Source organism: Calonectris borealis, chromosome 7 (genome assembly GCF_964195595.1).
Source record: "Calonectris borealis chromosome 7, bCalBor7.hap1.2, whole genome shotgun sequence".
Lineage (NCBI taxonomy): Eukaryota > Metazoa > Chordata > Aves > Procellariiformes > Procellariidae > Calonectris > Calonectris borealis.
In genome coordinates this window covers 41,567,534-41,584,586 of record NC_134318.1, presented here as the reverse complement: position 1 = coordinate 41,584,586, position 17,053 = coordinate 41,567,534, and the positions used below count along the sequence as shown (strand labels likewise).

The following is a 17,053-nucleotide window of genomic DNA, read 5'->3' as shown; positions in this document are numbered from 1 at the left end:
ATACACTGCAGATATATGTATTTTAGATCTATGATTCAATTACTGAGCTGTAGCATATACTAAGATTGAAACTGAAGTTACCCGTGTAATCAGACTATCAACAGTTTGATATGTAGACTTATACCCTGTTTTGTTTTGTGGTTTTAAAGTCTGATAATACTATGAGATCCGTAAGTCTTCCTAGACGAATTAGTAATTTAACATAGTAGGAAAGGCCATCTAACGCTCCTTGCCTTACGAAGATAAAATCAGTTCCAATACAGGGAGGATTATGCCTGCAATTTAATTATGTTGCCTCAAGACATCACTGTAATGTATTCAATCTGCTCCATCTAATTAAGCTTTGGAACAATCTCATTACTTTATATACCATTTTTCTTTAAATTGTAACTCTCATTTCCCCCCATATTAATTCTAGTGAATACCAGTAAAGAACAAATAATGCAGAATCTACTGTACGTTGCAACTGCAAAAGGACCAAACCACAGCACATCTGTTAAACCGTAGCTGTAATTAAACAACACCATCCTCTCACAGCCATGTGCTACCCCTGTAATCAGGCTGCTTTAGGAAGGCAGGTATTCCTCCCAACTTTCTACAGAAGAACATCAAAAGAAGCGATGCAGAGATTTAAGTGTTGATTTTTGAATTATTCAAACCCCATCTTAATTTTCATTTTATTTGACGATACACTCAATCCTTCCGTTACTGGATAAAACACTTCCTAACGTATGTCAGTGAAGAAAGCCCAGTTCTCGTCCCAGTGAAAGTCAACAGAACAATATTTTTATTATAACAGTATATCTTCAGTTGCAAATCAAATTAAGTCAATGAGGATTTTGTGCCTGTTTCTACCAGTACTGAAAGGATTGCTGGAAATATTGACAGTCCCTTTGCTACAGCATGGGGGGCAGTCAAAATCTGACTATTGCAGATGATGGTACTGCAAAGTGAAACATGACTGGCAGAGCACAATAACAGTAAGATCCATCCTGAATAATCCAGGTTTAACTGAGGAAAAGGATAGTCATGAAGTGGATTGATTAGCAACCAATTTAAGTACTACAAGCTCCTGGCACAACTGAAGTCGCTACAATGACCCTGTCATGGCTAAGCTCACAGCGCTTTCTAGTATCATCTAGTACCTCCAGTGCCAAGAGAAAGCAGAAAAACTGTGATGATTTTTATCCGATGAAGTTAATTTTAAGAATATATATTAAAATATTGGCAATAAGAAGTAGCAAGTTGTATAGCATACTGGGACAACAAGAGTAGAGAGATTTCATCACAGTACTCCACCTTGGTGTGAAGCTTTATTGTTGCGGGGCCCAACAAGGGAAGGCTGGAATTAGATAAATGTGGTTTCCTATCAGGCTGAGATCACCGACTACCACTCTGTGTACTCCTGACCACCTCGTGATCCCTTTCATACCCACACAAGAGCGAGGAGAGGTGTCAGCTGAGAAAAAAGGTAAGTATTTCTACCTGGAATATTCGAACACCACCCTGTGAACGAGCTGCAATTCAGTGAAAAAGAATCAGAAGAAATAACAATGGACATAGGGCTACATGGCAAAAGTAAGATGGTTAGGTGGCATCGCTTCACCATTTTGGTACAACACTCAGTCGTATGGTTAATCAGACAGAAAGATTAGTACCCTGAAGAGATCATTTGGATAGAAAAAAATTTTGCTTGATGAATTCTTGGCTATAACCTACGAAATGGTGTGTTATCACCTGTGAAGTTTGCTTCACGAATGTAAGAACGGTTCAGGTTTATGCCCAAATAAAATTCAAAAGAGGAAGCAGAAAAACGTTATGAATCATTCCAGGTGTTCGTTTAATCCTCGTCCTCCTCCAAAGCAGGTACTGACAACTTTCAATTACTTCACTGTCAAAGTTAGAGAAACTGAAAAAATTGGCAGAATAGGCAGAATTAAACCAAATGCATCAGTTCTGTAGTGAAGAATAAGCTGGCTGCTGCTAACACACGTGAGGATGCAAGGAGTACTTGGACATTACCGGGCCGACAGACAAGTAATCAAAACTATCTCCTGGGCTCAGATGGAGAACATCAATCCGCAGTGGCGTACCTTATCTGGCTGCAATTAGTAATGAAGATTAGTTTCTAGTTGCATGGGCATAAAAAGAGGTGCTTTTCTTGAAGTTCAGTTTCAATTAACAGAAGAATACATTATCCACGTCAGGAAGAGCCACAAAAGTTAAACCTTGAAAAAGAGAGAAGTTCAGAGGCTGGAAGCGATCACAATGTACTCTGCTGCAATACCGAGAACGTCACACTCAGCAACAAAACCTAATGCTAACATATTGGAAAAGATTTGTTAGGCAGAAGACTTTATCTACCCAATTAAAAAGGAAATTAACATTTCTTATGATGTGATTGGAATAGAAGGAATATGATTACAGAAGGAAGTCACTTCAGGATACGTGGAAGGAAGAATGACCATTGCTAAAGGGCATAAGTATCTACCAAATAACAAAATTAACATCCTAAACGGATGAGGTTTACGTGTGCTGAGCCCCTGGGGACAAGTGGTGCTGGGGACGGCTCCCAAATGCATCAATAGCTTTCTGTTGTCTCTTCTGTTGTAGTTAGGTCCTTTGAGGTAGGGACTGTCCTCTTACTCTGTGTTTAGACAGCTTCCATCACAGTGAGGTCTTATACCATCATCAGGATTTCTTGATATTTTATCCCTGTTTATGTATTTCCTGTAAGACACCTTCACCAAGTTCTCCACAAGCCAGAAGGAATTATGAATTGCACAAACACGCAGTGGAAGACTACAAAAGTGTGTTAGTCAGATGGTGGGCAGTAAAGCAGCTGAGCATCGAAGTGCCATCATGTTGGGAAATGCTTGGTCTGGGTTGTATTAGGATAAGGGCCACTGCGAGACATGAAAGATTTGTTCTTATCTAGTTGGCCCTGGCAAGAGCTCGGCTGGAATATTGTTCAGTTGAAGTCACCACACTTCAAGAATGACACAAAAATACAGCAGAGAGCTCAGGTGAGAGAAGCAAGAGGACAAGAGATGCAGAAACCCATGACACAGGTTAGACATTAGGAAATAATCTGTGATGCTAAGGACAGGCCATTGAGAGCAGAAATTCTCAAAAAACCCACCAAAACAACAAAAAAAATAGGTTAAGGAAACATCTGTGATCTGGTTGGGTATCATTCACCTTGTCCTGCCTTGGGAAAAGGACAGATTAGCACTGATTTCTTCAGTAATTTCTCCCCATTTATGGCTCTCAGCCCAGAGTCAATAAATCAATTAATATGCTGCTGATTCAAGCCATGAACTAACTTCAATTGCAACCACTGAGTTCTGGGTATTTTTACTGTTACTGATTACTAATCACTTCCAACAGGCCCATAGGTGGTTAATTGGTTTGAGGATGCATGCTTAGAGATTGCTCCACCAAAGACTGCAAAAATTAATGGTTCGATTCTGTAATTTTACCTTTGCAGAGAGGCTCTTTTTTCCTACAACCAACCTCACTGAATTCAGGAGGCTGTTCATATATATCAAATCTAGACTTCAACTGGCAATAATAAATGAAGAAGGGACAAAGGGATTCAATTTATAAGTGTAACAGTGCCAAACAACTGATTTTTCTCTCTCTTTCTCAGGTACAATCAGTTTTTCTTCCTCCATTCTCTCTTATAACTAGTCAAGTGCCCTGATTTGCTTGTTTGCTCATGTTTAAAAATATTCTATGCCCCATTTTCTTTCATTCAGCCTCTCACATCATTGGAAAGTATCTGCAAAAGCTAAAGGAGCCAAGGAAAGCTGGATGCCACATGATGCTGCAGCACACCTCTCTCCCCGGGTGACGCACACACACAAATCAAACTGCCTCTGCAAAAAGATTTTTCTAGAGAAATAATCTAGAGAGAGAGATTGCAAATGTAGAAACATTCTTAGAGTATATTCCATTTCGTACATTATTTAGTTAGCTCTAGTACCCAGGGATTCGGATTTACACTATAAGCACTTAAGCAAAATACTTATGACAAGAAAATATGAACAATACAAGCTACAAGTGTACTACCCAGTATTTTTCCTTAAGCGAACATCAAAAAAGACGAATGAAAGAACGAACGAATGGCTTCCCTAATAACAGAAGAATTATCTAAACAGGAATATACAGATACAGCTTAAAATAATTTAGGTTTAGCTGATAATTCAATAAAGGAGAGGGAATTTGGAGTGAGGTTATAAAAGGCACTATTATGATGTCATTTCAGTTAATTTAGATGGAAGGATAATGAATGCTTTATTGCAGCTGATCAGCCTTCCTTCACATCATCATGCTTTCCATGCCTGAGCTTTTGCTTCTCTGGGAGACAAATTTACTGTGCATATATGAGACAGACTACTCTTATCTTGTCAGACTGCGTAAGAAACAACAGACCTAGACCTTGAAATCCCAATGCAAAACCCAAACCTGAACAAATGCTCACTAAAGCATGAATAGCAAAGCCGCCTTTTAAACAGCAATCACTTCAAATACCTTCAAATTCTTTTTCAACTTCTCAGTGCTGCAGAGCACAGTTAAGTTTTAAACAACTTTTTACTTACATATGAATTAAAACTTGTATTTTAATATACTCCTATAACCACTTCTCTATTGGCATTGCATACAGTATGGTGATTCTCCAATTATTTTAACCCTGCAACATAGAGACTAGATAGTGACCTCGTACGCCTCTTTTGTACAAGTCAAATGAAAGTCAAAATCATTAAAATGAGTGAGCATGAAGGTATCTGCCCTCCTTGCATCTCCCCCCAATTTTCTCCCTTCCCAAATTCTCCCTCTCTTTTCTTTTCTGGTGATGTTATTACTGTTCACTGTCTTCTCACCTCCAGACCTGACAACTGCCCAGCCCAAATGAAGGTTTCCAAAATCCTTTTCATTTTACACTTCTGTATATGATACTTCTCTGTCCAGTCTATGTCTCTCTCTCTTTTTTTTTTAAAAAAGAAAAAGTTTAAAAGATTCCTTATAATATTCTCTAACTCATCAGGCTAAAGAGCAGCCAAAACTTAAAAAAAAAGAAACAAAAAACTTGATCATTTGCTTTCTTTTAAATTACAATTCCTGGGCTGACTATGATATTAGCACAGAGTAATCCCAAGGAAGACTTGCTACTAAATACTTACATTAGCATAATCTTCTCAAAATGTCTGCTCCACACTGGCACAGGTGCAACATGTCACTTTATTAACCTATTTTCTAATAAATATTTCAGAAACGGTTTTAGCATATTATCTACAATCACTGACACCTCTTTCCTAATTTATATTCTGTGCTGTGAGTCCTCTAAAACAATGGGGACAGATGAATGAAAAATAACTACAAGTTACAAAATTCTGAAGGACAAACTTGCGGTCTGACTACCAATAATAGGCACCGTATATCAGGCACAATGTATTACTTTACAAACCACCTCTGCAGTACATAGCTTGCACCTTAACGTAAAACTGACGGGACAATCCTGTTGGAATAGACAGGCAACAGTGTTACACCACCGGACAATCAAATGAGAAATGTTTACAGAAATAAACAGTATTAAAGAAGATTTGGATTTGCAGTCCATTCGAATGTCCTTGCAGACGTTCTCTGCCCACCCAGTAGCTGGATGGATCCATGCTGATACACAGTCCACCTCAGACACCTGCTAAAATCGATGGGACTTCCCAGCAAGACAAGCACCCTTAGCACGAGGACAGCACCAACGCAATGCTCAACCTGAAGCGTAGCTGTCCGTTTAATGGGCTTGGCGTAGAGTCAGAGGAGCACAGAGATGTTGAGGTTGGAAGGTGCCTCTGGAGGTCTCTGGACAAACTGGAGCAGCTCAGGGCTGTGTCCAGTTGAGTTTTGAGTACCTCCACGGACGTGGACTCCCCTGGACAACCTGTGGCAGGGTCTGACTGCCCTCACTCTCCTCCTTTCTTGACCACTACTGTGAAGTCTAGGCTGTGGTTTCGTGATGACTTTCAGAGTGGAGGAAAGAAGAAGCTTTAGACTTCTGTATTCTTTTTCAAAAGCACCAGTAAACTTTGTCTCCTGAAATTTTATCTAAGATGTAACTCCAGCCACGGATATAACCTTAGGCACTAAATTTCACCACCTAGAGATTTTATGACGGAGTAATAAAAGCTTGGAAATAGTGTTTTCTAATGGAAATGCTAGAAGACAATTTTATTTAGGAGTTTTTAACTAAGGCTACAATACTGGGAAAGTAACATCTATTGCAAGTGGACAGCATTAGTGCTCCTCTAACCCGAAAGTTAATATTCTAAAGGAAGAAGACTTACTGAATTCAGAGAGACTGTTTCTTATTATGGTAGTTGGCAAAAACTTGCAATAGATCTTATAATTTAAAACAAATTTAATTTGTTGTAGTGCTGCTGGAAGAAATCTCTGCAATCAGGTTAGCTATTAAACAAGCAGTTTTCATTATAATGTGCTGCTCAATAAAATGCAAAAAGTCTTTGCTACGGTACAGATATCACCACCTTCCCTCGGTGAGTTTATTTCTAAAAAACGTCTCTTCCAAGCAAGTGTGCAACCATTGAGGACAGCTTTGTGGGCCCTCAGATGATCAGACCTTGCTGGCCAGGGCTGGTGGATCCCTCCCCAGGCTTCAACACCCAGCTCTCCTGGCAGCTGCTGCTTCCACGGAGCAACAGCTGCCGCGGGTGCAAACAGATACTGAATCGAGCCTTTCCAAACTGAGAAAGAAGATGGCTTTCCCGATACCCGCTCCACACAAGATGCCTACAGGCCATTAACAATGCAAGAATGGAGTCTCTTGAAAGATGTCATCTTGGTTCTTATTTTGACTTGACCTGAGATGGGAATTCAGCTAGTTTTTGCAGTGGTAAAAATCAATAAAACAGAAGATGTCTTCTCCTATTGCTCTGCTTTTTAAAGAAGCATTCAGTCTGGACAGAGAAATAATTAAAAAAAGAGATGTAACTCATGGAAGCGTGGGAAAGGACATTGCAGGTAAATTTTCCTGCAAAATGTGAAAGTTCTGACTGAATTTGTCAAAAAGTTTTCAAATACTTGACAGTGTCCCACAGTTTGCAGCCTGGGAACCTCCCTTGTTTGCTGCTGAAAGCACTGTCCTCTGTAACTTAATCCATTTCCAAGGATATCTAGATGTGAATACAGATTAAGGCTACTTTAGGTAATTATGGATAAATCAATAGGATCGATTGCCTACAGTTCAAATTCTTTGGGATTTTCATCAATCTTGCAATCAATTGTTAAGACAATTGCAGCTGGTTAAACAAATGTCATAATGTTGCTTGAAAAATAATCTCAGTTCTTCCTGTGGATATTTAATTACTTTATCAAAATCCATCACAGAATACTAATGAGGAAAAAGAAAGTAATCTACAGACAAAGAAGGTGTCCAAAGGTTAGTTTAACACCTCTTCAGTGCTGCTGAGGTCATAAACCAGGTGTGTTTAGCAAGTCAATTTGCTGGAGAGGTCTCTTCTCTTTGTCCATCACACAAAATGTAAAGTTCATCGCGATGCCTGATGGCAGAAAATTTCCATGGGAGCTGAAAAGAATTTGGGTTTTAGTCCTATGCCTTACTATTATTTTCCCTGTCTAACTACCAAGAATCACAAACACGGAGACACTGCCCAGAAGAACTGAACTTTCACAAAATTGGGATCCACCTCCCCAACAAACACACGCAAGAAGTGACTCCCTGGGAAGAGATTAAAATGTGATTTCTTGTAATAGATGAGAACGATAAACCGCAGCAGCTGCTCTGCTTTGCTGTTCCACGGATGCTTATGCGGCTGATAGCTTTGTGAAGGGATCACTAATGCTGGTAAAGTAAAAAAAAAAACCACTTTACTGGAGCTTTAGGTAAGCCTCCATTTGACCCAAAGTGTGGCTCTCAGATATTAAAGTGACACCAAACGTTTTAAGAAGGCAGTGGGGTATGTGAGGGAGAGAGTGAAGCGAGACGAGAACAGCGCTCGTCTCCTGTACAGACTATTGCCCGCCTAACCCAGCTATTAACCTTTGGGCAAGATCACTGGTTTGCTATTCTTTTAATTTCTCTTTCAGGCTCCTGTCCGATACTGTTTGTAGCAAGGAGACAGGACTGGAATAAATACTTCAATACAACGCTTCAATACCTGCCAGTAACAGAAATCCTCCCAGCACAATGCCCATCAGGAGCCCGTCCCTTCCGCGGGTATTAGCAGGTTTTCTGGCTCCCGCGGAAAGAGTTAATGTACCCTGCATACAAGGGATTGCACACGGAAACAGTCTCAGATGATACAGCACAAAAATCAGGCTTGCAGGGCAGATAATAACAGTATAACATTTATAATGTTTTTTTTTTCTGTTCTAGTACGTCCCTTATTTTGGGGAAGCCCAGAAACACCGATTACCTCCGACTGCCTTCAGCATTCATTTCATCCTTACTAGGCATGTGTTTTCTCCAACTGAGAAGGGCTAAATAATGCTGCAGATAAAAATGAACTGTCTCATAAGAAACCGCAATGGAACTGAACAATCAAACCCATTTTGGTTTGCTCTTTTAACAAGCCTAGCGCACGCCAGCAGAACTGCAGGGCAGCAGAGGGACATTTCTGACACCGCAAACAGATCAATTTGCTGCCTTTGAGCAGGTATCTCCCGCATCGAAACAACGTCCTCTCGTGCAAGGTGGCTGCAGTGTGCAGTCGTTGGATGCGTTCAAGGCTAGGGAGGATCCGGCGCTCGCTCTGACGTGCCAGTCCTCCCTGGAATTTTACAGCTGGTAATTAGTTTCTGCCTGGTAAAGTCAAAGCCTCAGAGGCAAATGCAATTGGGGTCGCAAAAAAATGGCCAAGTGTGTCAATGGGACAAAGCTTTTGCTAAAAGAATTTTCGTATTAAATGAGTTGTGAAATATAATCGCGGATGTATGTGCCACTGATCCGAAGGCACCATTGTTTATGGGGACAGCCAAACGTGTCTTTCATTTTGTTAAGAAGCTTAACCAATTTTGCCAGACATTTAGACCAGAATACGTTAAGTTCTGTTCCCTAACTGTCAAACACAGGTAACACGCAAAAAGCAGGACCCGCTCCACCTCCGGAGGACGTCGGCACGCAGCGATACCACCCACACGCTGCCCCAGCCTCCCCACAGGTGAAGAAGATTAAAGCTTGGAAGCATCACGAAAGCACACCCGTTCTCTAGGGAAGGCTGAGCATCTCTGTAGAGTTATACAACAAATTCTGGCTTCAGAAGCCTTGCAACTGGATCCTCCAGAATGAAAGCCGGTTCTCCGCAATTTCTTTTATGCAATACTTTAATTCCACTCTCTCTGTTAATCCTGAGGAAGCTCTTTAAGCTGCTAAAATATGCTACATGGATAAAGTATTTTTAAAATTACAGGAAACTGTTTGGCTTTTGAAATACAAATAGTAGCTTGGAAACCCTTTTCTTAGGGCACCATAAGACCAAAATTTTATTTCTGACAGCTGAGTTTGTAAGACAGCGTAATAACCTAAAGGTCCTGCCATGTGTTGAATGCTCACCTTTGCTCAGGCAGAGCCATATCAAAGTTTGCTTTAATGTGGACACAGCAATTGTGTCCCCAATACTAAGGCAGGTCTATTTACTTTGTCCAAAAAGCAGCACTTTGAGTTCGAAAATTACCCTAATTTGGAAAGTTCCTGACTCCAGCAGCATTGCTGGACACCAGCAAATTGGAGCATCATAAATCCCACAGTGCAGATGGTGCGATGCACCGCACGGCAGCGCCAGCGCAGTTAATTCAGACGCAGGGCTGTGCTGTGAATGTATTTCTGAGCCTCGCAAGGAGAAGCCAGCCAGCCAGTCACTTCACAGAAATCAATGCCACTGGACTGATTTTCCTGGACTGGGGCAAAGTATAGTTGGGCAAAAGGCCCGCATAACATTTATGCACCATTTATGCTCCTTTTACGTTCTCCTCCGGCCTGAATTACACATTTTGGCTATCTCTAGACAGATAATTTATAATGCCAATGGCACTGAAAGCCAGCAGCTTCTCTATGAGTAGGCTGTAATTATTTTATGGGCTCATATAGGCAATAGAAACTAAGTGGGGAAAAATCCAGACTAGCCCCAACACTAGGAGATTTTCCCACCCAGAAAAAAGCAACCAAATAAAATGGTCACGTTGATTTTTGTTTTAACCAATAGTTGTGTATATAGTAACATCTAAAGCTGTCCTAATCTTATACAGCATAATATTATGTATGAAAGAGTGTATTACTTTGCCACTGAAATGTTACCAGACTGGAAAGAGCCGAGTTTCCTGCTGACTGAGCCCCCGCTGAGCTTTCCCGGCCGATGACCAGCACCCTGCGGCTCCCAACCCCGACGCAGCCGCTGCTGCCTGCAGCCGCCATCTGCGCTGGGAGGTCAGGAGCTACGCACCTTCCCTGCGGCTCGGCACGCGTGTGAGTGCCATAGGGTCTTTTTATTCATGGTAAACCATAAAAGCCTTCAAGGACTTTATGGCTTTTAAGTTTACTCATTCCTGTAGGAATACAAGTTTCTAATTCAGAAACATCCTCAACTACTCAGAGCTTCAAGCACTTTTTTTTTCCTTGCATTATGTTACTTTTATCATATTTTCCAAAATTTTCATATAAAATTCTGTTTTTAATAAAACAATGAATTTGGAAGGTAGAGTCTGATAATGGAAGTTTTAAAGGAAACCATCAATGCAATCACTGGAAGGAAAAAGTTGAACAGAAGCTGAACATAGTTGGAAGGTATGGAGACAGCACATCCAAGTCTGGATGACTAAGATCATCCACGATGATCTTAGAGGTCTTTTCCAACCTGTATGATTCTATGATTCTATGATTCTAAGTCTTAATATATACGACCGAGTGGGGTTTTGCCTGATGTAAAGGCCCAAATAGCAAGGAGCAAGAAGACGTTATTTATAGCGCTGAAAAATGCAAACTTGAATAACATCTTTCTTTAGTGACCTGTCAACGAAAAAGTTCTAGAGGAACACAAGTCTTTTAAGCCTCACCATGCCAGGACGTCTGTGTTATGGGTTCACACCAAGCCAACACACAGCTTGCTTCATCCCTCCATTGCATTGAGGTTTAAGCAACAACATACGCGTGAGGTTGTACAGCACTGACCGGGGCCTGTGACATGGTCTTTGAATCATAGAATCATAGAATCATAGAATCGTTAAGGTTGGAAAAGACCTCTAAGATCATCGAGTCCAACCATCAACCCAACACACCATGCCCACTACACCATGTCCCTAAGCGCCTCATCTACACGTCTTTTAAATACCTCCAGGGATGGGGACTCCACCACTTGCCTGGGCAGCCTGTTCCAAGGTCTGACCACTCTTTCAGTAAAGAAATTTCTCCTAATGTCCAATCTAAACCTCCCTTGGCACAACTCGAGGCCATTTCCTCTCGTCCTATCGCTGTTACTTGGGAGAAGAGACCAACCCCCACCTCGCTACAACCTCCTGTCAGGCAGTTGTAGAGCGCGATGAGGTCTCCCCTCAGCCTCCTCTTCTCCAGGATGAACACCCCAGTTCCCTCAGCCGCTCCCCATCAGACTTGTGCTCCAGGCCCTTCCCCAGCTTTGTTGCCCTCCTCTGGACACGCTCCAGCACCTCCATGTCCTTCTTGTGGTGAGGGGCCCAAACCTGAACACAGGATTCGAGGTGCGGCCTCACCAGTGCCCAGTACAGGGGCACGATCACCTCCCTGCTCCTGCTGGCCACACCAGTTCTGACACAGGCCAGGATGCCGTTGGCCTTCTTGGCCACCTGGGCACACTGCCGGCTCATGTTCAGCCGGCTGTCGACCAGCACCCCCAGGTCCTTTTCCTCCGGGCAGCTTTCCAGCCACTCTGCCCCAGGCCTGTAGCGTTGCCTGGGGTTGTTGTGGCCGAAGTGCAGGACCCGGCACTTGGCCTTGTTGAACCTCATACATTGGCCTCGGCCCATCGATCCAGCCTTTGAACATTCAAAACTTGCAGCAATTATAGCTACCGGGTGTAGGATGGGCCGGGACTGTCAAGACACAGGTCCTGCGAGGATGAAGGCTTGTTGGAAGCAGCTGGATGTTCCTGGCTCCCAGTAATGAAGCTGCTGCTACAACATGGCCCAAGCGCCAGCACCAGTAAGCTAGGAGGGGTCTGAGCAGGACGCAGGGACTAACAACAGGAGCCTTTTGATGGAGAGAGGGATGCTGGCACTGCAGGGATTCATGAAGGGCAGGGAAAATGCTGCCTTTAGAAAGGACATGGATGCTCGCACAGAGAGGACTTGCCAGCATTTTGAAGTCCATCTGCAGCAGACATTATGGAAAGCCTGGCAAAAGCAAGAAGCTGTATAGGCCAACAGTGAACAACCAGAGGATTTGTCAAAGGTTTACATAAAGTAAAAAGCAGAGTTTTCTGGATTTTTTCCATATAATAGCAGACAAATGAGAAACAGAATGGCATGCACAGTTTGTTCAAATTTTACGTGATTTCAGCTTTAACGTCAATAATACCCAAAGTGCAATCGCTGAAAAAACTGATATCCAAAAAATACTGAACGTGGCTTCAAGTGGCATACAAAACTATGATATAATTTATGGTGGTTCCCATCAAAAGTTTTAGTATTACAGCACCAGCACAAAAGCCTGCAAAAAGGGTTCAGTTTTGATCATACCGATAGGCCAAAGAGATTTGGGAATCACTGTTGAAGAATTAGGGGATGTTAAAATTGAATGTGTGTGCTATTTTAGCTTTCCTCCGTTCTTCCAGGTTTTCAGTAGAAAACTGTATTTTAAAAGAAGACACCTAACAAGTGTTCTATAAATTATAGCAAAAATAAATTCAATTTTTTTTTTCTAAAAATGCCAACTGAGATAAAGATTTTTTCCCCATATTTTAAGAGTCTTTTCCTTTTTCTCTAGCTTTATTGGAAAGAATAGTCTCCCCCCGCTTGCTATTTAGGTTGGGTAATTTAAATTTTACTGGGGGAAATAGCGAAAGGGTTTTTATTATCTTTTTTTTTATCAATATCTACCTTAGTATTTAATCTGCTATATTGCAATTGCAGAATTCTCACTTTATGCATACTTAAAAATTAGACATTTCCTATACCCCGTACATAGAACGTAAAGGTGCACATGAGCCTCGCAAACTGTGATTTAGTTCAATACATAAGAGAGCATTAGATGATGATACCACTCAAATGCTGTTCCTATAATGGGAAATATATTCATTTACGTTACATTCACTCAAATTTGTAATTCATGACAAAATTATAACATTTTTATTCCCAAGGCATCATTAAATGTTTAAGAACCAAATGCCACTAAAAAGAGAGAAATACAGACTTCTGCAGGGGCCTCCTGTGATTCTAATTCTTCAAGCGTTGACATTTTCATCAGAAATTACCTAATTTGCTTTCGTAAAGTTGCTCGCTCACAACCGGGGCCAGAAACACTGTTCAGAGCCTCTCACCTCTCACGGAATGAGCAAACATAACTAATCCGCTGTTAGTCAACAAGCCGTGCTACAAGCCCTCGTTACGCAGTGTCATCAAAAATACTTCCATTAAAAATACCATGCTACAGCCCAGATACAAATAAGTGTTACTTCCTCTGTGCCACAGTAGGATAATTTAATTGTACAGAAACACAAAGACAGACGAAAAAACAACTCGTGGTCCAAATTAACCCTACACGTATTATTTCTGCAAGAGACTATCTTAATTGCAATTATGCATTCAGAGACCAACACAACACTTTGTTCTTAATTTGTATATAGTATAATGAATGGGTTTTAAATTAGTCAAAAAAGTAAATATTAGTCTGTGACAAATCGTAATTACTGGATGATCATAGCTGTATAAATTAACTTCTGCTAAGAAGTTTTCAATTATGGTAAATACAGATTTTTTTTTTTTTTTTGAAGTCGCTTTGTACAGCACAGTAAGTTGGGGTGTCACTTTGTTGCTTTCAAAAATACTTAAAAACACATTTACAGGCACAGGTCCAGACAAAACCAGTTCTGGAAATCACAAGAACATTTTAGCATGTTGCTTTGCCTAAATTAATGTGAACTGCAATGGGAGCAGCACTGGGCCAACTATATATAATTTCTGACTTGCTATACCTGCCCACGTTACTGTATTCGGTGTGATGAGGATGGAGGGCAGTGCAAATCAATAGGGACGGGTGACTCCAGAATAAGGAATAAAATCTCATCAGTAATTTCACTGGACATCCTGCCCTGAAGATGCAAGGAAGGGTAACTCATCATGTAAGGCCAGATTAACGAGCACAGACAGACAATAAATAACGACGTTGAGCAAAATCAGAAAAAAGTTCATATGTGAAGAAATAATGGTTATTTGGAGAAAACACACCTCTTTTTTTATATGAATTAGCAAAGATTGAACAGAATGGAGACCTTTGCTTTGCAAGACAGCTGTATAAGCCAACAATCCCCACGATAACCTCAAGACATTGCGAGTCCCACAGCACCCGCGCCGACACGGGGCTTCAGCGCTGCGCGGAGCGAGGGAAACGCGTAGCAAAGATCAGTAAGGGGGGAGGCCCCAGCAAGCAAGGGAATACGACTGGCTGATCTGGAACTAACGGGGTGCTGAATTTCTTTGAAATATCAGAAGATGCTACTGAGAAGCAAACGACTTTCCATCTTAAAAGACCCGCCCTGCATGTCATGCAAGTCCAATTTTTGACTTTCCTACTCAAGAAAGGCAATCTGCCCTTAGGTGAAACTGCAAATCACAAAATCAACCACAATTGGTGTTAATCTTGGAATAGGAAAATGCTGGTACGATGATATACAAACAAAAGACAAGGTATTAGTATTTTATCTTTCGTTTGGTGTTAGAGAATAAATAAAACGTCATTTATTCTCTGGAACTGCAAAGGTAATCTCCGCTGCTGCCTCTGACAGTAACAGAAACCTCATTTTCTCATTCTTTAAGAAGTCTCACCACCCAGAAGAGTATGATCGATCAGGGTGAGAAGCAAACCTGTGCTTCCCTACCTCCTCACCAGCTGAATTCAGTATTTCCTCCTTTTATGTGAAGAGCACGTCAATAGGCACATCACTGCCCATGTACCGAGACATGATTATTGGACTCGGCAGTACAAGGGCAGGGACATACATGTGTGAAACTCCTCATGGAAGGGGAATATGGTCAAAAATCTGGGCTGAGACATTTGTGGGCGCTGGCTGGGCAGCGAGGGCTCTGCCCACAGCCCCTTTATTTCTGTGGGACTCCCAGGGAAGGTCCGACAGCCTGTTTGGTTTGGCAGATTTCCAAGCCAGGTGACTATTTATTAGTCTATACCTGGCCCTCGGATGGGACAACAAAGAATAACGTCTTCTCAGTGGCATTCGGGGTGTCCTTTCTGAAGGCAAACATGAGCCCTGAGCATCACTGGTGGTTTGCAATTATGTTTTTTGACTTGAGGGACAGTTCTTGCATTGCATTTGAAGGAATCCTTATCTAAACTAAAAATAACAGCAATAAAAGGCAAAGCTGAAAGAAAAGTGGGGTGAGAAAAAGATAAGGTCATCTCTCCCCTGCATTCCCTCTCCCAGCCTCTGCAGCTAAAGCTGCTCGCTCCAGACAATCTGGTCTGCTGCTACCAAACTGTGCTGTATTAACCCATGTTTCTAAGCATAGTTCTAAAAACAGTAAGGAAATGGAGATCAAGACCACCATTCTTACTAACTGAAGTAAATTCAGCAGGATATAATTTGTAAAAACTATGAAGTGCCTCTTCTGGTTTTGTGTTTAGCTGGTGTGTAGTGGGCAACCACCCATACTTTTCCTAATGAATACAGTCAATTCCAGGTTTAAAACCACAGATTTAAACGCAGAAAAAATGTGAAACTGTAGCTAAATGTCTACAGTGGCTCCCCACGGCTTCTCCTGGGGAAGAAGGGCTATCAGAAGAAATAAAACCCTACACTCAAGCCCCCTCCCCAGACGATGTGATACCCCAAACAACGCGGCAGCTTGAGAGCTGCCCTTCTACCTGCCAGCTCCTCCTCTGTACCACTGCATGCACCAAAGGAGGCATGCAAGGAGGGCATGTTATGGCACAGTAAATCTTTTTTAAAAAAATCCAGATTATAAATGTGTGAAGTAATCACACCAGAGCTCCACCTGTCCTGAATAGACAGTTTTACATCATTCTTGTATTCCTGCGTGCATGCACAGTATGCCTCTCTGCAAGAAACCATACCAAACCTGCAAAAACCAACTTTCCAGCCACAGAGATTGACTTGGATAAAAGAACTGAAGAAGCCTGACTATATAACATTTATTTCAAATTAATTTTCCGCCATCCAGCTACCGCAGTTCATTCTTCCCTCTGAATGGGATCTAGTAAGACCTAATAGGTGATAAATCAGATTCCTGGTCTAGGGCATTAAGAAACTGCAGTGATATGTTCTGCTAGACCAGTAAGGTCTACAGCACTCTGTTCCACAACAAGCAGGGCATTAAATAGACTTAAATCATCAGGTTGTCCCTTTCTCAGCTATATGACCACTCCTGCGGCTTTGAAATTTCAGAATGAGGAATCATTCTTTATGGCAAACTCTATAGCTGCAAGCAAAGCAATTTAAAAAACACTTTAGGAGAGCAGTTCCTACATACTGCTTCTGTTACAAATTACTTTGCTTCAGCATTTACAAAATATGCGGTTTAAATAATACAAATGGGTTATCAAATTATCATGATGTAAACAGATAGAAAAGTTGTTTCCTATTAACAAATCCATTATAAACTAACAGCAAAACAGGATTATTTACTCAGCATCTATTCATTCCTGCTAATTTGGCACAATATTATTAGAACTGAAGCTTTACGTGCAACACACTCCAATTCTCAGGATAATTTGGTAATGCAATACATGTTGCCTGATCCATCTTTTTCTACGAGAAAGGTGAAATAAACATATGTGCTAACATCGCAATCATTATCC

The 17,053-nt window shown here is 41.4% G+C and overlaps 1 protein-coding gene across 2 annotated transcripts in view; it reads right to left on the bottom strand.

The window, feature by feature from the left end:
* The window catches only part of DOCK1 (dedicator of cytokinesis 1), a 321,757-nt gene that overhangs the window by 87,953 nt on the left and 216,751 nt on the right, over nucleotides 1-17,053 (bottom strand). The window lies entirely within an intron of this gene.